This window comes from Orbicella franksi, chromosome 6 (assembly GCF_964199315.1).
Source record: "Orbicella franksi chromosome 6, jaOrbFran1.1, whole genome shotgun sequence".
NCBI classification, from domain to species: domain Eukaryota; kingdom Metazoa; phylum Cnidaria; class Anthozoa; order Scleractinia; family Merulinidae; genus Orbicella; species Orbicella franksi.
This window is the reverse complement of record NC_138150.1, coordinates 16,231,959-16,254,155: the sequence shown is the minus strand read 5'-3', so window position 1 is coordinate 16,254,155 and position 22,197 is coordinate 16,231,959. Positions and strand designations below refer to the sequence as shown.

General features: G+C 39.9%; 1 protein-coding gene and 1 pseudogene across 1 annotated transcript in view; one reads left to right on the top strand and one right to left on the bottom strand.

The window, feature by feature from the left end:
* The window catches only part of LOC145491002 (kelch-like protein 2), a 167,416-nt gene that overhangs the window by 46,224 nt on the left and 98,995 nt on the right, over window positions 1–22,197 (bottom strand). The gene's annotated exons all lie outside the window — the stretch shown is intronic.
* Window positions 1–22,197, top strand: part of LOC145490479 (uncharacterized) — a 56,514-nt pseudogene that overhangs the window by 6,061 nt on the left and 28,256 nt on the right.

Here is a 22,197-nt window from a genome sequence, read left to right as displayed (position 1 = left end):
TCCGTCACGTCTTACTTTTCTTATGATCTAGCTTTAATTTCCCGTTCGTTTCAACTTAACGTGCGACTCATTCTATTAACAATATTTATTTCTTGATGTGTGTTTAAAGATGTAATATTTTGCGTCGTACATGTATTTGGTATCCCGCGTTCCACATTCCACATTGCGGTTCCGCGATCAAGTAAACAGACTGTAAAGTAAATAAGTCTGGTTTGGTTGGGTTCTGACTGACTGTTCTAACTGTTCTGACGTTTTATTTCAGCCTGAAAATTTTTGGACCACTCTGTAGTAGTCTCGGTCAAAACCAAACAGAATTTACGACGCCGAAATTGACTGTAGTGCATTGTCAGTTTGTGTAAATTTCGTCGTCGTTTAGCAGATGCTTTTACATATAACCCCTCAGGCTTAAGTGTGAATTTGTACAGCAAACAGCATATATTTATTATGCGTTTGTAAAAAAAATCTGAAATTGCCATAGGTGCTATTTCGTGCTTAGAATAATTCTGAGCAGGAATATGTTTTCTTAGTAATAAAATTTTGAGCTTCTAAAAATTCGGACAGCGCTTTGTAATTTTTCATAATTGTCTCACGATTCTATCCATTCATTACACACTCCACCACTTTGCCGGCCTGTAAATAACTCATCCTTGAGCAAAGGTCGTGACCGATGAAGCCTGAAACTTTCCATGTCTTCCTACGGGAGCCTTTATGGTGGATAGCGTTGTACGTCATGCAATGGTGGAATGGCTTGAAACGAGGAAGGACAAAACCTTTCTAGTTTTCCGGTTTCACTGCGATAAAAAAAAAATGGTTGATCGCAAAATAGACAGGATAGAGAGACGGGAAGACAGAACTACCGTCCTTGTTTTGTTCATTGTGAGACATCGCGTGACTAACATATCCAGTCACACAGGTTAACAAACATAATTTAAGGAACGAAGAAAAACAGATTTGATAAGTTTTCTTTTTTCATTCTAAATGTACAGAACTCAAGCAAGAATATACAACATGCAAGACGTCTATGATTTTCTTTATAATTTTGTTTGAAGTTTAGTCAGATGTAAAAATGTGAACTGTGAATGTTATTTTACCTTGCAAGACACTATGACTTTTTCTCTGAACAGTTTATGTGGCGATGAGTAGCAAACAATTGATTAAAAGTCGCTCTTTATAATAGATTAATAGAAAGACAGCTGGTCGTGGTCATAAACTAGTGTGTAAACAAGAATGTTTCGTTGTTGTGACGCGAACGAATCAGACCTGTCTTAACTTTTAATTGTGGGAAAGTACATTTTATGTGCAGTCTTTGGAAGCATTAAAATTAAAATCCAATACCTTGTAAACAGAAGGACTCGTGGTGTTCAAAGAAGCGAGAAACGCGAGGATCGCGTGACGGCCTGTCATTATGCAAATGAAGTCAGTCAGGGGAATCCCCGAAATATGGCATAATGGTGTTGCATTTCATTGGCCTTCCGCTTTACACAATAATGCGTTTCGATATCTCGCCGAATAATCGGAAGCTTTTACATGCAGTTTGGTTTACAGCTTTTTACTCGCATCTCACTCGATTTTGCATCTCCATGATAACTTCATCAGAGGCCTATGAATTGCGAAACCTGGGATTGAAAATCTTTTCGCTCCTTAGAATTAATCCCAATAATGCTGTATGTTAAATTGTACAGAAACAAGAGGTAACTTCACTAATACGTCAACAAATAGAGTAACCGTTTTTGCGTCAGCCATAAAGCAAGTCAGTTTATCGGCTGTTCGATTCCAGTTCGATGTCGTTTGTAAACGTTGCGTCTCCATTCGTCTTGTCAACGTGAAGTAGGTTTCTCTATCAGTCTCGTTTCACGGCCCGGCAAGCCTTTGTTCAGAATGTTGACGGTACATGATGCGGTCCGTCTTGTTGAGTGTTGGTTGCGCTTATGCGATCACACATTTTTTCCCAAAACATCGGTTACTTCATTTGTTCTAACAATCTGTTCTGGTCTTTCCAATCTGTTTGCGTGTCAATCATGCTCTAGCTTTTAGCCTCCTTATAACTGAAGTCTTCCACCTCTTTAGTAGACTTAGAAAGAAGGAAAAGCAAACATAATACCCAGACCACGTGTCATCGACTCGTGCCACTCTTCTGTGCACACACCGTATTGTTCGGTAAAGCACGTAATGTCCTTTGCTACTCGAAATTGAAGTTTTAGTTGTATTGTTTCTTGGTACAACATTAGACAGTGTATTTTGACTGTTACAGGGCTCCTGTTTTCACTTAAAGTGCGGCCGAAATGATCGTATTTTGACTGTTACAGGGCTCCTGTTTTCACTTAAAGCGCGGCCGAAATGATCGTATTTTGACGAGGGAATGGGATATTATTATCTGAATGGTGCGTGCTTCTGAGTGTGACTTTGGAAACTTCTCCAAATCCTACAATAGAGTAGTTTTGATCGATGAAACACCTGCATATACAGCTTGGAGATGGCAGCAGAGTATTTACATCATCTTGCGATGAGTTTCAAAGATGTTTCTTGGACAAATGCTCTTGTTAGAGGTCGTCAAAGAGCAAGCAATTCATCAGGTTACCAGTGTCGACCTTTAAACTAGCGCAGCCTTCAGTCAGTTTGATGGACTCAGTTGTTGAGCGCGCTATTAAAAAGCACATCACGTTTTCCTTTTTTGGGCGGTAAGGGGGTGTGACATAATTCACAGAGTGACGTCAATTCCCGTCAATTAAAGAAAAGTCGACTTGTCGTCACCCTCGGAACACGTCTAGAAATACGGTGAAGTTCCAATCACTCGCTCACTCGCTACAAATCTGCGTTGTGATTTGTGCTTGATCTGGACAAACTAAAAGAATGTTTCCCTCTGACGAATTTTGGAAAGGTGCAATGTTTGGTGCAGTGATCGGTGCAATAATTACAGTGGTATTGTTAGAGTTGTGGGAGAAGAAAAGAACAAGGGCGGGCAACAAATCTCAAAAGCGGCCTACAGAAAATGATGAGCGGTTTTGATAACTGCAGCAAGAGGGTGAGTTTGAAGTTAATTTGAAAAAACTCGAAGTGTGGATTATTGACCGTAAAAGTTTTGAATAGACTCAATTTGTTGAACCTATCCTGCGTGTGACGTGAGCGCTGCGTGTCCCTAGAATTTGACTTGAATCCTCGCGGCACCGTAAAATTTTACTTTCTCCGTTATTTTTTATTCTTTCTTAAACAAGAACTAGCTTGCTTTCCCATTCCTTCCAATTTAACGCTCGGCTCATTCTATTAACAACATATACTTAACGATGTGTTTTTTAAAAAATGTTGTTTCGAGTCTGTCGCTCCAGGTTGCGGGACCAGTCCCGCGAAACAAATAAATAATCCTTGGCGCACACTTACGTGTGGTGTAAGTTACGGTTTGACCGTACAACAAAATTTCGGACGTTTCATTTCAGCCTGACAGCAGTTTTGGTCAAAATCAAGCAAAATTTGACCCTAGAACATTATTGGTTTTTTAGCCTGTGTACCTGGTAGGATTTGTCAGCGAGTGAATTTCGCTCGAGCGAAGTCCACGAAAGAATCAAGCAACTTCGCTTTTCTGTCGCGTCACGCTGGGCTTCGCCGCCAAAACAAAATTACAGTAAAAGCACTCGCGCGCGAAATCTTTTGTCAGCTACGCAGCCAACGCAGGCTATTAGTTTGCCGACGTTTTCCGGATGCTTTCACTTGTCACTCACCTAGGCTAAATCTGTTTCTGCTTCGTTTGCGTAGAATTTTGATAAATTACACAGCGCCGTCCGAAATGTTTAGAAGCGCAAAATTTTAGTGCTACGAAAACATATTCCTGCTACTATGGAAATGCAAACGTCTGTGGAAATATAACGTCCGAAATTTTATTGTACAGTCGGAAATACACGAAAAAGCATCTAGGGCAATTTACAAACGCCACCTAAATATATACTCTTTACTGCACATTATTAGTTTTTTAGTCTGTGTACCTGGTAGGATTTGTCAGCGAGTGAATATCCATTTTAATTTCGCTTGAGCGAAGCCCGCGACGGAATCAAGCAACTTCGAAACAGAATTTAGCCTAGGGGTGAGTGACAAGTGAAAGCATCCGGAAAACGTCGACGAACTTAAAACTAATAGCCTGCGTTGGCTGCGTAGCTGACAAAAGATTTCGCGCGCGAGTGCTTTTACTGTAATTTTGTTTTGGCGGCGAAGCCCAGCGTGACGCGAGTGGCAGAAAAGCGAAGTTGCTTGATTCCGTCGCGGGCTTCGCTCAAGCGAAATTAAAATGGATATTCACTCGCTGACAAATCCTACCAGGTACACAGACTAAAAAACTAATAATGTGCAGTAAAGAGTATATATTTAGGTGGCGTTTGTAAATTGCCCTAGATGCTTTTTCGTGTATTTCCGACTGTACAATAAAATTTCGGACGTTATATTTCCACAGACGTTTGCATTTCCACAGTAGCAGGAATATGTTTTCGTAGCACTAAAATTTTGCGCTTCTAAACATTTCGGACGGCGCTGTGTAATTTATCAAAATTCTACCACCATTTTATCCACCATGCACCACTTTGCCGGCCTGTAAATAATTCATCCTTGAGCAAATGTCACGACCGATGAAGCAAAAAGCTTTCCACATATTCCTACGGCAGCCTTTGTGGACAGCGTTGTTTGTCACGCAATGGTGGAATGGCTTGAAACGAGGAAGGACATAACCTGCGATTTAGTGTTCTGTTTCTCACTGCGAAAAAAAAAGAATGGCTGATCGCGAAATAGTAAGGATAAAGACACAGGAAGAGAGAACTATTGTGCTTATTTTGTTCATTGAAACATCGCGTGACTAACATATCCAGTCACCTAGGTTAACAAATATAATCTAAGAAACGAAGAAAAACAGATTTGATTGGTTTTCTTTTCTCATTCTAGAAATACAGAACTCAAGGAAGAATGTACAACACGCAAGACGTCTTTGATTTTCTTTATAGTGAACACTATGTTTTGAAGTGTAGTCAGATGTAGAAATGAGAACTGTAAATGTGAGTTTGCATTGGAAGATATCATGATTTTTTTCCCGAACAGTTCATGTAGCGATGAGTAGCACAAACAAATGACTGATTGTAAATGTTGCTTTTTATAATAGAAAGACAGCTGGTCTTGGTTATAAACTAGTGTGTAAACAAGATTGTTTGGTCGTCGTGACGCGAACGAATCAGACCTGTGTTAACTTTTAATTGTGAAAGTACACTTCCTGTGTATCGTCATGTAAAACAGTGAAATAAAATTCCAAGACCTTGTTAACAGTAGCACGTGTAGAGTGTTCAAGTAAGCAAGAAATGCAAGGATCACGTGACGGTCTGTCACCAGTCAAGGGAATCTCGGAAATATGACATAATGGTGTTGAATTTCATTGGCCTTCCGCCTTGAATATAATTTTCATTATCTCGCCGAATAATCGAATGTAATAATCGGGCGAATGTGTTTGTACTTTACATTACAGGTAGCAGTGTGGTTTACAGTCTTTCTCGCATCTCATTCGATGGTGTGCAATTTGCATCTCCATGATAATTACATTAAAGGCCTATAAATTGCAAAACCTGCGATTAGTAACAATCTTTTTTCCCTCATAAGAATTAAACCCAATAACGCTGTATGTTAAGAATCGTACAGAAACAAGAGGAAACGTCACTAACCTGCGAACAAATATAGTTACTGTTGTTTCGTCAGCTATAAAGCAAGTGAGTCATCGGCTGTTCGACTCCAGGTCGATGTCAACTTCTCGTATCCATTCGTCTTTTCACGGCCCGGCAAGCCTTTGCTCAGAATTTTCACGATAGATGATCTTGCTGAGTGTTGGTTGCGCTTGTGCGATAATACAGTTTATTCGCAAAACATGGGTTGCTTCGTTTGTTCTACAAATCTGTTCAGGTCTATCCAATCTTTTCGCGTGTTAATGTTTCTTTAGTCTGCCATGTGTCTGCCAGCTCTTAGAAAACTACAAATAAGGAAAAGCAAACGTAAACAAGAAGATCTTTAAGATCTTACAACCGCGCTTTTAAAAGTTAACTGTTTTGGTAGCATGAGTGACCCGAAGAAAAAAAAACGAAAAAAAAAATATCGGTTTTGAACCTATTTCCAGCAAATTTGGCACACTGGAAGCTGAGAAAATTACTCTATTTCCGGCCATCATTTTTCAGCTCTTTTCGTCATATCCCCCCCTCGGGAGGGTTTTGTAAAGTTAGCGAATTAGTTGCAAGCCACCGTAATGGTGATTGCTGTCGGCGAAATGTTTATTTGCTAAAAAATTGCGGCCAAATCTTTCGGAGATGGAAGTCAGGACATTTGTAAGGATACAGAAAGTAATTTGGGACCAGTTGCTGACTTCTAAGGCTGAAATTATCCAGAAGTAAGGTTTTTTTAACTTGAACGTAACTAAGGCCACGCGGTGAATAAATTATCGGCTCCTCTCACTGTCTCGTTCTGTTTTTTGTTTCGTTCTCTTTTGGAGTCCGCCGAGGTCATTTTTTCGTCTAAATAACTTGAGAAAAGTTCGAAAAAGATGTTCCTCTTGAATTTTCAGCTTTCAGGCAATAATCCTGGATTTTTTTTGACCGAAACGTAGGTTCACTGGTTATGTTAATGTGTTTCGGTGGCTATGGGCGACCGTCGCTTCCTTTGTCGACTCAAGCAATGAAGCTAGGTTACAAAAAAAATCTAATAATATTTAGTTCTGGTTTTGTTCGATTTCGTTGAAATTTTAATATGATGAAGCTGGATTGTTAACGAATAGATTTTAATACTGCCGATATGAGGTAGCTATTAACGCTAAAGTGATATATCGCTTCGATGTCAGGGTTTTGAAGAGATTTTTTTGCAACGTGTAGGTTCGGCGTGATTTTGTAATCTGAGATTTCTGTTGACCCTGAAGAAACAAGGTTTGGCGAGTAAACATTACAGATTGCGTAATTCAAAGTTGGCCGAGTGGAGATCTGCGTCTGGTCTCCGACAAAAAAAAAATTAAACAAGAAGATCTGTTAGATCTTATAACCGCGCTTTAAAATTTAACTGTTTGCTTAGCAGTACCGTCGGAACGGAGTGCACATTCCAAAGTAGTCATTGATGATTCTTTTCTTACTGTAGACATCACATCACTTGATCAACACAAACTGTATTATTGCACCATCAGTGGTAGCCATTGACAAATCTCCGATGACGTAATGGTCTTAATCTTTGTAGAACTTTCTTCGGGATATGTATGGGCATGAACGATATAAATGACACGATAATAACACTATTAACAACAGCTTTCTTTCTTAAAAGTCATGATTAAATTTAATTGGCGTTTTCCACGAGTAAAGGGCTAGTAAAGTAGTCACACAAGTCATATAATTTAATAATAAAACTCTATCCCGACTGATGTATCGATTTTGGTCACTCCAGTGACCACAGATTGAAAACGTGACAGAAAATTGGCGTTACTTTCGATTCTCACCAAATTTGGACAGTGGGATGATCTCATCATTAGCCAATTATACGCCATCTTTCAGCTCTTTTCGTCATATCCCCCCCACGGGAGAATTTTGTCAAGTTAGCTAATTTAGTATGCAAGCCAACGTAATGGCGGTCACCGTCGACGAAATGTTTATTTGCTCAAAATTGGGGCAAAATCTTTCGGAGATGGAAATCAAGACATTTGTAAGGATACAGAAAGTAATTTGGGGCCAGTTGCTGGCTTCTAAGGCTGAATTTATCCAGAAGTAAGCTGTATTTTCGTTTTCGTGCCGAAAGCCATGCGATGAAATATTATCGGCTTGTTCTCCTGTCTTGTTCTGTTTTTCTCTTGGTCTTTTCTGTAGCCCGCCGAGGCCAGTCTTTCGTCTAAATCAGTTGAAAGAAGTTCGAGAAAGATGTTCCCATTCAAGTTTAAGCTCTCAGGCGATAATTCTGGAGACGTCGGCTTTGTTATGTTCGTGTCTTTCGGTTGCTATGGGCGACCGTTGCTTCCTTTGTTAGGTCAAGTCTGGGGAGTGAGGTCACAAAAAAATTCGAATTAATTCTGGTTTTGTTCGATTTCGCTGAAATTTTAACACGATAAAGCTGGATTGTTAAGGAATAGATTTACCGTCTGCCGATGTGTGGTAGCTATTAACGCTGAAGTGTTATATCGCTTCGAAGTCAGGGTTTTGAAGAGATTTTTTTGCAACGTGTAGGTTCGGCGTGATTTTGTAATCTGAGGTTTCGGTTGACCCCGAAGGAAAAAATATCCGGAAAAGGTCATTTCATCGACGATTCAAACGAATATAAATATGTATATGCTCCGAGCTAAATTTCTGCTGAAAAAATATAATTTTTGACGAGCGCTGGGTTTTTAATTTTTTTCCCGCAAAAGATGAGATTTATTAATGTTTCAACAGCTTTTGGCGAGTAAACATCACAGGTTGCGTGACTCTAAATTTGGCCGAGTGGAAGCTTGGGTCTGCTCGCACCGAAGTCGAAAAAAAACAAGAAGATCTGTTAGATCTTATAACCGCGCTTTTAAAATTTAACTGTTCGCTTAGCACTACCGTCGGAACGCAGTGCACATTCCAAAGCAGTCATTGATGATTCTTTTCTTACTGTAGACATCACATCACTTGATCAACACAAACTGTATTATTGCACCATCAGTGGTAGCCGTTGACAAATCTCCGATGACTTAATGGTCTTAATCTAGAACTTTCTTCGGGATATGTATGGGCATGAACGATATCAACGACACAATAATAACACTATTAACAACAGCTTTCTTTCTTAAAAGTCATGATTAAATTTAATTGGTGTTTTCCACGAGTAAAGGGCTAGCAAAGTCGTCACACAAGTCATAAAAAAACCCTATCCCGACCGATGTATCGATTTTGGTCACTCCAGTGACCACAGATTGAAAACGCGACAGAAAATTGGCGTTACTTTTGATTCTCACCAAATTTGTCGTATCCCCCCCCCCTCGGGAGAATTTTGTTAAGTTAGCTAATTTAGTATGCAAGCCACCGTAATGGCGGTCGCCGCCGGCGAAATGTTTATTTGCTCAAAATTGGGGCAAAATCTTTCGGAGATGGAAATCAGGACATTTATAAGGATACAGAAAGTAATTTGAGACCGGTTGCTGGCTTCTAAGGCTGAATTTATCCAGAAATAAGCTGTATTTTCGTTTTCGTGTCGAAAGCCACGCGATGAAATATTATCGGCTTGTTCTGCTGTCTTGTTCTGTTTTTTCTCTTTGTCGTTTTTGTAGCCCGCCGAGGCCAGTCTTTCGTCTAAATCAGTTGAAAAAGGTTCGAAAAAGATGTTCCCATTCAAGTTTAAGCTCTCAGGCGATAATTGTGGAGTTTTTTGGCCGAAACGTCGGCTTTGTTATGTTCGTGTTTTTCGGTTGCTATGGGCGACCGTTGCTTCCTTTGTTAGGACAAGTCTGGGAAGTGAGGTCACAAAAAAATTCTAATTAATTCTGGTTTTGTTCGATTTCGCTGAAATTTTAACACGATAAAGCTGGATTGTTAAGGAATAGATTTACCGCCTGCAGATGTGTGGTAGCTATTAACGCTGAAGTGTTATATCGCTTCGAAGTCAGGGTTTTGAAGAGATTTTTTTGCAACATGTGGGTTCGGCGTGATTTTGTAATCTGAGGTTTCGGTTGACCCCGAAGGAAAAAATATCCGGAAAAGGTCATTTCATCGACGATTCAAACAAATATAAATATGTATATGTTCCGAGCTAAATTTCTGGTGAAAAAATATAATTTTTGACGAGCGCTGGGTTTTTAATTTATTCCCGCGAAAGATGAGATTTATTGTTTCAACAGCTTTTGGCGAGTAAACATCACAGGTTGCGTGACTCAAAATTTGGCCGAGTGGAAGCTTGGGTCTGCTCGCACCGAAGTCGAAAAAAAAAACACGGGTAAACCATGAACCGCGCTCGGCCCATGGCCGCGCGGTTAAAAAACCACGGGTAAACCATGAACCGCGCTCGGCCCATGGCCGCGCGGTTAAAAAAATAACAAACCAAGGGTAGAACATGAACCGCGCTCGGCCCATGGCCGCGCGGTTAATTAAACCCCTGACTACGTATCCTCGTATCATCTATTCTATGGAATTCATCGGCGCGTCTCAATTGAACGATTATTTTTAGCGAATAAGTGCTTCGTGTTGATTTAAGGGACACCGCGGATATACGTTTTTTGGGGCGCGATACAGTATTTTGCTGGTCAGCGGTACCCCCTAACAAAACTACAAAATGCCTTCAACTTTTACATTGTTTTCGCAGCGAGTCTTATCGACAGTCAAAAAGATACAAAACTTAGAGCGCACACTGTAAACTTAGCTTTTAAACTCCGCTCATTTGTTGGATAGTTCTCAGTTAATATTATATATTGTGCCAAAGCCAAACTGAACTTGCACACGGTGTGAAATTGTTGTTGTTTCGTGAGAGTTCATGCTCGCAAGCGGCGAGCCAGTGGCAATTTACGTTACGATGTGCGCTAAGGCTAAAACTAGGCAGCTTTTGTGTTGCTGTAACGGTGTTCTGAGGACATCAACTTCTCAAGTTTGTTGAATTGATGGGCTTGAACCGTATGAATCGGTATGTCAACGGCATTTCGATCAAATTCGTCGGGAAGACATGCTCGTGTTCGTCCTCTTGTTCGATTGGGGGCACTCACGTAAGTAATCACGGTCATCCTGTCCCCACTCGGCATCACCGAATTATAGACCAAGTTGGCCGAAATCGAAGCAGTGCTTCGTACAAATCTTGGACACGTTGGTGTAACAAGTGTAGGACTGAGTCCCCAAAAGGGTTCAAAATCTGGCCTCAACTCGAGGAAGAATTCACCGAGGTATGTTTTCTCATGAAATAACCAATTTTAATTATACTGTACTTCAGGAAGCTTGAGGCTGGCGAAAATAAAAGTTTAAATTTTCATGTTTATTATTGTTTTTTGTATTATTGTTTCTTTGTTTCTTGTCACAATTTCGAATTGTTGCAGTTCTGTATTTTGCTTTTAGCGCCTCTAAAGTGTGAAAAATATTTTAAACTAGTTGCATAGCTGTTAGTTTAGAAAAAAAGCTATTTAGCCATTAAAAAAACCACAAGAAGTACATGACATCTGATTATCTTTAGATGACAGAAGACATGGAATACAAAGCTGTTAAAAGGGTTATTAAAGTGCACCTAACCCCAAAAATTTTTTTTCGCTAGAACGAATCTACTTATTATTTGAAATAGTTCTGCGAAAAAATTTTTGAATTCCGTTAAATCCTCGATTTTCTCTGCCACGACGAAATCTCGAAAATAGCTCCAAAACACCGCCATTTTGTTTCACGACCGAGTTTGAGGAGAATGGGTCCAGCGGCTCTTGTGACGTCTACCCAGGAAGGTTGGATATCTCATTTCCTCTCATTTCCTTCAGGATGGTGCAATACACATTCGAAAAGTGCGCAGAAACGCCTTCCAGAGGTGCTATCGGCTGTTGCAGCAATATTCCAGATTTAAAGAAAGATATACTGTACAATTTACTGACGATGATCGGCTAATGGTGCAATAAAGACGTAAACGATGGTTGATTTTGTCGAACCGAAACAAGCGAACTGAATCTGTGAGAACCATTGAAGAACTCTCACTGGAATTTGTTCCGCAGACTTTCGAACGCTATTTTCATAAATTTTCTGCTTAAAGCTAACCAGCAATTTGTAGAAATACTACCTACAACCTATATCTTCCAATCCCGCAGTATTTATAACATAACCGGCAAAGTTGTGTGATCCGGTCATGATCAAGAAGCGTTATACTGATATGTAAATAGATCGCAACTGTACGCCGCTAACCAACACTTACTTCTCTTTCGATTTAGATGAAAGTCGAAGATTAATCCTCTAGAATTACATGACAACAAAATTGTTAGACTCACAGAGTTTTTCGAAGGTTTGGAAATCAGCAGTACGACAAAGATTCTGTGCAATAGCGTCGAAAATACGACCGCGTAACTTTATCTGCGGACCGCCTAGGGAACACATCCTTTTCGCTTATCCGACGAATTTCACTGCAAACTTTGAGAACAATTTACATTGGTTATTTGGAGTTACGACTTAAAACGTGCGACAATGTGAAATCGGTAATTGTATGAAATGTTTCCTTCCGCCTTGCTTCCCGCAGCTTCAAAAATACAGGTCCAAACAATGCGATTTTCAATCGATCGAAGCCAATGTTTTGGAGGTCATCAAGTCTCGAAAACTGCAACACGTACGTCGCTCTTATAAACATGAAGCATTCAACTGAAAGTAAAACACAAACTGGATTTAACAGAACCTTGACAAAATACATTCTCGGTAAGGACAAATGTAAACAGGCTATAAACACGCGTGGGAATCTTATGTTTAGTTGACGAAATTACCATCCAAAGCAGTCCTTGAGTTTTCTTTCCTGCTTTTCGTTTGCCTGCTCCTCCACTCCGTATCTAGCTTTCCATTCCTATTATACAAGCAGCTCGTCCGCAAAGACGTCTTCGCCTTCGTCGCTTGAAATATTGTAAATTGCTCTCAAAGCTCTAAGCAGTGAGTTCACAGTTGTCGAACGAGCTCGATCGAAGTTTATTTCGGAGCCTTCCGAATCGAAACTTAACTCTGACTCCAGTGACGAAAAAGAAATGATTCTGAGACAAAACTTGGACGTTTTAGTCCCAAAATACATTGGAACGATTAGTTTTGCGTTCCATTTTCTCGAGCAAATACAGAGAGTTGACTGAGGCGCTATTGTGTTTGGTTCCTGGGTAGACGTCATCAGGTACCGCCGTCCCAGACTCCCTAAAACGCGGTCGTGAAACACTTAATCGCGACTTTGAAAGGGCATAGAAAATCGAGGATTCAACCAAATTCAAAAATTTCTTCGCCCAAATGCTTCAAATAAAGTCTAGACTTGTTTTAGCGAAAAAAAAATTTTGGGGTTAGGTGCACTTTAAAAATACATGCATACAAGACAATAAAATTACCATAAAATCTGGGTAATAACAACTTTCAGTTAAAACTCAATAAATGAATTTCATTTTTAGTTATAAATAGGCTATCCCACCTGTATTCACACAACAATCTTCTGATTATAAGGCCACCCAGATAATTTCTGACCACATTACCTTAGAGCCTGAGACTCTATAACTTTGTAACATTAATATTTGTTTACATATTACTATTATCTGGATTTCCCAATAGAAAACTTCTTCTATTGTACATTTTTTTCTATTTTGGCTCAGCAAAAATCCTTTTAGATACTGTCCATGGATGATTTCCACAACATCAATGCTGTGAAAACACCAACTGAGAGAACACTGACCAATGCTCTCCATATGGCAACTCCTCTCCTGAACATTCAGCCATCTGTTGATGGTGGGGAGAGGTAGGGGGCAGGAGCCCGGGAGAATAGGGGGTAGGAATCCGGAGAGAAATGCAAAATGCTAATTTTTGTCATTCATTAAGGCTTCAAATACTTTCAAAAACAAGAACTGAAAATGTTACTTGACTTTCATTTAGTGTCTTTAAAGACTTCTAGGCCGACGGGCAAAGAAAAATTCACCCATGGGCTCAAAATGAGGCTCAAAATGAAACCCTTTGACAGTGGTTACGTCATAGGTCATTCACTTGAAAGACGGGTAAGAGTAGCAAGGCTGAAAACGAAGGACAAAAGGAAAAGGAAATGCCTAAGGACTGTGCAGCTAAATGACTACGATGTGTTTTGAGTCTCTTAATTTACAGGGGACAGGAGCAGGATGAACAAGGGTGGGAGTCAAGAGATAGAGGCATGGGAAGTGGGAGAACAGGCTATGGGAAGTGGGAGATTCTGACTCCGCTGTCCCTCCCCCCACTTGATGCACTACCTTGTCCCTAAGTAAAAGGTAAAGTCTGCATAGAGCCAAGTAGCCCATCAGGCCAGGCTTATCTCGGTTTCTGTAGCATGAATCGACTAGGAGTATTTCTACTACCCCCTGGATAGGATGCTAGTCGATCACAGGGTTACCCCCAGCATTAAATTCACCAGTACCCATATGTACACCTTTGTGGAGAGAGGCACCGTGAGATGTCCAAAAACACAACACAATGTCCTTGACCAGGGCTCAAACACGGACTGCTCGATCCATTACTGAGCGCACTCACCACATGGGCACCGCACCTCCCACCTTGTCCCTTACGCCTAACCTTAACCCTAAACCTAAAAAAAAGGAGTCTGTAGATTTCAGTCAAGTTTACCTCTTATCACTTGCATATTTGAGACAATTTCTAATTTCCTCGCTTTGCCATTCAGTTTACAGCACCAAAGTCTGACTTTAAGTGATTCGCAAATACTGACGGAACTTTTTTTTTTGCAACTTACAACTTCAGACTTTGCACAAAATTTCTCACTGGAGAAAAGCAATGTTGTAGAACTAAAGTGATGAACTAAATGCAATAAATATTAATTTGTAAGAAATGTATCTGTTCTTTAATACATGCTCTTGTGTCTAGCATCTGAGTTAGATGTAGCCAAGATATACTACCAATGGTTTGTAGACGACAGTAAGCCAATTCAGAGACACAGTGGCATAAACAAACCCACTTGTTAGCCAATTTATCACAGGAAAAAAATAAATACATATAATAATATTATACATATATAATTTATTGCCATCAGGTGCTATTATGTCTTGTAATAAAGTGGTTACAAGTTAAGTAAGAATCTTACAGAAGGGAGGATGATACAATACTATTACTAAGGCGATCATAATTAATTTCATATTGATTCCAAACACGTGATATGTACATGTATGATTACAATGTAAAAGTTATTTTGTAGTGATTGAGCAAAGCTCATCTGAATTAAATTAAATGAAAGGAAAAACAACAACAGTCAATTATTTATGAAAGTTGATACAATGCACATGTAAGATAGGGAAATAGAAATCGAAAAGCTTCAAATGACTGAGTAAACAAAATAAACTAGTGGGTTTCATTGAGGAGTTGATTACTGCCTCTCTGAAATATTGAATGTCTTTTCAGCATCAAAAGAAGTGAAACTTGACCACATCCCACAAGTGGAAGCGGTTTCGTGTAAACAAATACAGGTGTTTGGGCATTTTAAAATATTTAGTTACATGTGCATACATGTACAGGGAAACGGTCTTGAAAATTTCCATGTGCTATCAACATTTAATTGATGGAAACAAAAAAGACTTCAAAAAAGGAAAAATTGTCAATGAACCGAAGATATTGAGCGGTCTTAAATGTTTTCAGTATTTCCAGCGTTCGCTGCGGCCAACAAATCATAATATTTTCGATTTCTACTCCCTTCGTAAACGCCACCATTATATAAATGTAGGCTTAAACAATCTTTAATGATAGAGAAATATCTTGTGAATGAAATGAACAAATGTTTTATTCTTACAGCAAACGGCAGGTACAAAAATATATTTCACCCGTTCCAAAAGGCGCAGCAAGTCAGAAAGGTGATAGAAACGCCTAAACGCCAGTCTTTAAAGACAAATTCTTATCAAAGTTTCTTTGACGCGTTGCGAAATATAATCTCACTGAACAAGCACCACACGTCGGCGCAAAGTGAGTGTGAACAAGAAGATCTGTTAGATCTTATAACCGCGCTTTTAAAATTTAACTGTTTGCTTAGCACTACCGTCGGAACGCAGTGCACATTCCAAAGCAGTCATTGATGATTCTTTTCTTACTGTAGACATCACATCACTTGATCAACACAAACTGTATTATTGCACCATCAGTGGTAGCCATTGACAAATCTCCGATGACGTAATGGTCTTAATCTTTGTAGAACTTTCTTCGGGATATGTATGGGCATGAACGATATAAATGACACGATAATAACACTATTAACAACAGCTTTCTTTCTTAAAAGTCATGATTAAATTTAATTGGTGTTTTCCACGAGTAAAGGGCCAGCAAATTAGTCACACAAGTCATATAATTTAATAATAAAACTCTATCCCGACCGATGTATCGATTTTGGTCGCTCCAGTGACCACAGATTGAAAACGTGACAGAAAATTGGCGTTACTTTCGATTCTCACCAAATGTGGACAGTGATCTCATCATTAGCCAATTACACGCCATTTTTCAGCTCTTTTCGTCGTATCCCCCCCACGGGAGAATTTTGTCAAGTTAGCTAATTTAGCATGCAAGCCACCGTAATGGCGGTCACCGTCGACGAAATGTTTATTTGCTCAAAATTGGGGCAAAATCTTTTGGAGATGGAAGTCAGGACATTTATAAGGATACAGAAAGTAATTTGGGACCGGTTGCTGGCTTCTAAGGCTGAATTTATCCAGAAGTAAGCTGTATTTTCGTTTTCGTGCCGAAAGCCATGCGATGAAATATTATCGGCTTGTTCTGCTGTCTTGTTCTGTTTTTCTCTTGGTCATTTTTGTAGCCCGCCGAGGCCAGTCTTTCGTCTAAATCAGTTTAAAAAGGTTCGAAAAAGATGTTCCCATTCAAGTTTAAGCTCTCAGGCGATAATTCTGGAATTTTTTGGGCCGAAACGTCGGCTTTGTTATGTTGGTATTTTTCGGTTGCTATGGGCGACCGTTGCTTCCTTTGTTAGGTCAAGTCTGAGGAGTGAGGTCACAAAAAAATTCTAATTAATTCTGGTTTTGTTCGGTTTCGCTGAAATTTTAACACGATAAAGCTGGATTGTTAAGGAATAGATTTACCGCCTGCAGATGTGTGGTAGCTATTAACGCTGAAGTGTTATATCGCTTCGAAGTCAGGGTTTTGAAGAGATTTTTCTGCAACGTGTGGGTTCGGCTTGATTTTGTAATCGGAGGTTTCGGTTGACCCCGAAGGAAAAAATATCCGGAAAAGGTCATTTCATCGACGATTCAAACGAATCTAAATATGTATATGTTCCGTGCTAAATTTCTGGTGAAAATATATAATTTTTGACGAGCGCTGGGTTTTTAATTTTTTCCCGCGAAAGATGAGATTTATTAATGTTTCAACAGCTTTTGGCGAGTAAACATCACAGGTTGCGTGACTCAAAATTTGGCCGAGTGGAAGCTTGGGTCTGCTCGCACAGAAGTCGACAAGAAGATCTGTTAGATCTTATAACCGCGCTTTAAAAATGAAACGGTTCGCTTAGCACTACCGTCGGAACGCAGCGCCGTAGACATCACATCACTTGATCAACACAAACTGTATTATTGCACCATCAGTGGTAGCCGTTGACAAATCTCCGATGACGTAATTGTCTTAATCTAGAACTTTCTTCGGGATATGTATGGGCATTAACGATATGAACGACACAATAATAACACTATTAACAACAGCTTTCTTTCTTAAAAGTCATGATTAAATTTAATTGGTGTTTTCCACGAGTAAAGGGCTGGCAAAGTAGTCACACAAGTCATATAAAAAAAACCCTATCCCCACCGATGTATCGATTTTGGTCACTTCAGTGACCACAGATCGAAAACGTGACAGAAAATTGGCGTTACTTTTGATTGTCACCAAATTTGTCATATCCCCCCCTCGGGAGAATTTTGTTAAGTTAGCTAATTTAGTATGCAAGCCACCGTAATGGCGGTCACCGTCGACGAAATGTTTATTTGCTCAAAATTGGGGCAAAATCTTTCGGAGATGAAAATCAGGACATTTGTAAGGATACAGAAAGTAATTTGGGGCCGGTTGCTGGCTTCTAAGGTTTAATTTATCCAGAAGTAAGCTGTATTTTCGTTTTCGTGCCGAAAGCCGTGCGATGAAATGTTATCGGCTTGTTCTGCTGTCTTGTTCTGTTTTTCTCTTGGTCTTTCTTGTAGCCCGCCGAGGCCAGTCTTTCATCTAAATGAGTTGAAAAAAGTTCGAAAAAGATGTTCCCATTCAAGTTTAAGCTCTCAGGCGATAATTCTGGAGATTTTTGGCCGAAACGCTCGGCTTTGTTATGTTGGTGTTTTTCGGTTGCTATGGGCGACCGTGGCTTCCTTTGTTAGGTCAAGTCTCGGGAGCGAGGTCACAAAAAAATTCTAATTAATTCTGGTTTTGTTCGATTTCGCTGAAATTTTAACACGATAAGGCTGGATTGTTAACGAATAGATTTACCGCCTGCCGATGTGTGGTAGCTATTAAAACTGAAGTGTTATATCGCTTCGAAGTCAGGGCTTTGAAGAGGTTTTTTTGCAACGTGTGGGTTCGGCGTGATTTTGTAATCGGAGGTTTTTGTTGACCCCGAAGGAAAAAATATCCGGAAAAGGTCATTTCATCGACGATTCAAAGGAATATAAATATGTATATGTTCCGAGCTAAATTTCTGCTGAAAAAAAATACTTTTTGACGAACGCTGGGTTTTTAATTTTTTCCCGCGAAAGTCAGTATCGGAGATGAGATTTATTAATGTTTCAACAGCTTTTGGCGAGTAAACATCACAGGTTGCGTGACTAAAAATTTGGCCGAGTGGAAGCTTGGGTCTGGTTGCAGACAAAACTGCGAAAAACAAGAAGATCTTTAAGATCGTACAACCGCGCTTTTAAAAGTTAACTGTTTTGGTAGCATGAGCGACCCGAAGAAAAAAAAACGAAAAAAAAAATCGGTTTTGAACCTATTTCCTGCAAATTTGGCACACTGGAAGCTGAGAAAATTACTCTATTTCCGGCCATCATTTTTCAGCTCTTTTCGTCATATCCCCCCCTCGGGAGGGTTTTGTAAAGTTAGCGAATTAGTTGCAAGCCACCGTAATGGTGATTGCTGTCGGCGAAATGTTTATTTGCTAAAAAAATTGCGGCCAAATCTTTCGGAGATGGAAGTCAGGACATTTGTAAGGATACAGAAAGTAATTTGGGACCAGTTGCTGCCTTGTAAGGCTGAAATTATCCAGAAGTAAGGTTTTTTTTAACTTGAACGTAACTAAGGCCACGCGGTGGATAAATTATCGGCTCTTCTCACTGTCTCGTTCTGTTTTTTGTTTCGTTCTCTTTTGGAGTCCGCCGAGGTCATTTTTTCGTCTAAATAACTTGAGAAAAGTTCGAAAAAGATGTTCCTCTTGAATTTTCAGCTTTCAGGCAATAATCCTGGATTTTTTTGACCGAAACGTAGGTTCACTGGTTATGTTAATGTGTTTCGGTGGCTATGGGCGACCGTCGCTTTTTTTGTCGACTCAAGCAATGAAGCTAGGTTACAAAAAAAATCTAACAATATTTAGTTCTGGTTTTGTTCGATTTCGTTGAAATTTTAATATGATGAAGCTGGATTGTTAACGAATAGATTTTAATACTGCCGATATGAGGTAGCTATTAACGCTAAAGTGATATATCGCTTCGATGTCAGGGTTTTGAAGAGATTTTTTTGCAACGTGTAGGTTCGGCGTGATTTTGTAATCTGAGATTTCTGTTGACCCTGAAGAAACAAGGTTTGGCGAGTAAACATTACAGATTGCGTAATTCAAAGTTGGCCGAGTGGAGATCTGCGTCTGGTCTCCGACAAAAAAAAAAAACAAGAAGATCTGTTAGATCTTATAACCGCGCTTTAAAATTTAACTGTTTGCTTAGCACTACCGTCGGAACGCAGTGCAAATTCCAAAGCAGTTATTGATGATTCTTTTCTTACTGTAGACATCACATCACTTGATCAACACAAACTGTATTATTGCACCATCAGTGGTAGCCATTGACAAATCTCCGATGACGTAATGGTCTTAATCTTTGTAGAACTTTCTTCGAGATATGTATGGGCATGAGCGATATGAATGACACGATAATAACACTATTAACAACAGCTTTCTTTCTTAAAAGTCATGATTAAATTTATTTGGTGTTTTCCACGAGTAAAGGGCTAGCAAAGTAGTCACACAAGTCATATAATTTAATAATAAAACTCTATCCCGACCGATGTATCGATTTTGGTCACTCCAGTGACCACAGATTGAAAACGTGACAGAAAATTGGCGTTACTTTCGATGATCTCATCATTAGCCAATTATAGGCCATCTTTCAGCTCTTTTCGTCATATCCCCGCCTCGGGAGAATTTTGTCAAGTTAGCTAATTTAGTATGCAAGCCAACGTAATGGCGGTCACAGTCGACGAAATGTTTATTTGCTCAAAATTGGGGCAAAATCTTTCGGAGATGGAAATCAGGACATTTGTAAGGATACAGAAAGTAATTTGGGGCCGGTTGCTGGCTTCTAAGGCTGAATTTATCCAGAAGTAAGATGTATTTTCGTTTTCGTGCCGAAAGCCGTGCGATGAAATGTTATCGGCTTGTTCTGCTGTCTTGTTCTGTTTTTCTCTTGGTCTTTCTTGTAGCCCGCCGAGGCCAGTCTTTCATCTAAATGAGTTGAAAAAAGTTCGAAAAAGATGTTCCCATTCAAGTTTAAGCTCTCAGGCGATAATTCTGGAGATTTTTGGCCGAAACGCTCGGCTTTGTTATTTTCGTGTTTTTCGGTTGCTATGGGCGACCGTGGCTTCCTTTGTTAGGTCAAGTCTGAGGAGTGAGGTCACAAAAAAATTCTAATTAATTCTGGTTTTGTTCGATTTCGCTGAAATTTTAACACGATAAGGCTGGATTGTTAATGAATAGATTTATCGCCTGGCGATGTGTGGTAGCTATTAAAACTGAAGTGTTATATCGCTTCGAAGTCAGGGTTTTGAAGAGATTTTTTTGCAACGTGTGGGTTCGGCGTGATTTTGTAATCGGAGGTTTCGGTTGACCCCGAAGGAAAAAATATCCGGAAAAGGTCATTTCATCGACGATTCAAAGGTATATAAATATGTATATGTTCCGAGCTAAATTTCTGCTGAAAAAAAATACTTTTTGACGAACGCTGGGTTTTTAATTTTTTCCCGCGAAAGTCAGTATCGGAGATGAGATTTATTAATGTTTCAACAGCTTTTGGCGAGTAAACATCACAGGTTGCGTGACTCAAAATTTGGCCGAGTGGAAGCTTGGGTCTGGTCGCAGACAAAACTGCGAAAAAAAAAACAACGGGTAAACCATGAACCGCGCTCGGCCCATGGCCGCGCGGTTAATAAAAAAAAATAAACCAAGGGTAGAACATGAACCGCGCTCGGCCCATGGCCGCGCGGTTAAAAAAAAACCACGGGTAAACCATGAACCGCGCTCGGCCCATGGCCGCGCGGTTAATAAAACGGTCCCGACTTACATGTACCTTAACCATTTCGTGCAAATTACACTTTAAATCCAACCAGTTTTCAAAATCCTTGCAAAAGCTGCACACAGGACAAATTTTCTGCTTTGCTGGATACCCATCGTTGATTTTCACAATTCTGAGGCGAGGGCGGCTGAAGCAACACGATCCACGCTTCGTCCGCTCGAGCTGGCTGGAGTCAGCAAACTACACATTACTCCACACAAAATGACTCCCCTGTACCGCTATTCTTTACGAACATTGCTTGAGTATTAAAAACCCATTTAAGGACGTCAAACTCACCAATAACGAGAACTATCAAGGATATTTTCGACCTTAAAACGAAGCAAAATACCGATCTCAGAGACCGCTCGATCGAATGACAGCACAGTCCGATGGTGATGACCACTGACCAGTTACTGTGACGTCAAAAAAACGTATTTCCGCGGTGTCGATTTAAGGTGGGAGTACGTAGCGGCCCTGATTGGCTTGCGAAATGACATGTTCAGTAACCTTGAGCATTATTAGCCAGCCACAGCTCTCCACAAAATGACAGTTGTTGGTCGTATTGGCAAATTCATATAGTTACGTGGTTTCTATGGAAGGTCGAATTTCCGGTATCCAGAATCGCAGCTCGGTATTGGCTGCTTGCTCGGTTTCCATTACAAACTGCAAGATTAGGAAAAGGAGGACAAACAAAGACTCGCTCCACTTTACGAAACTGAGTCAGTGTGTGTTGTGATTTGAGCTTGATCTATAACTAGAAGAATATTTCTCTCTGACGAATTTTGGCAAGGTGTATTTGGTGCAATTATCGGTGGAATAATTACAGTACTGTTGTTGAAGTTGTTGGACAAGCTGGTAAACACCGCAAACAAATCCAAAAAGCTGCCTACAGAACATGATGAGCGGTTTTGATAGCTACAGGAAGTTGGTGAGTTTGAAATTAATTTGAAAAACAAATCGAAGTGTGAATTGTTGAATAAGTTTTGTCTCTCCTGTGAGTCTTTCTCGAATTTGACATGAACCCGCGCGGCACCGTAAGATTTTACTTTCTCCGT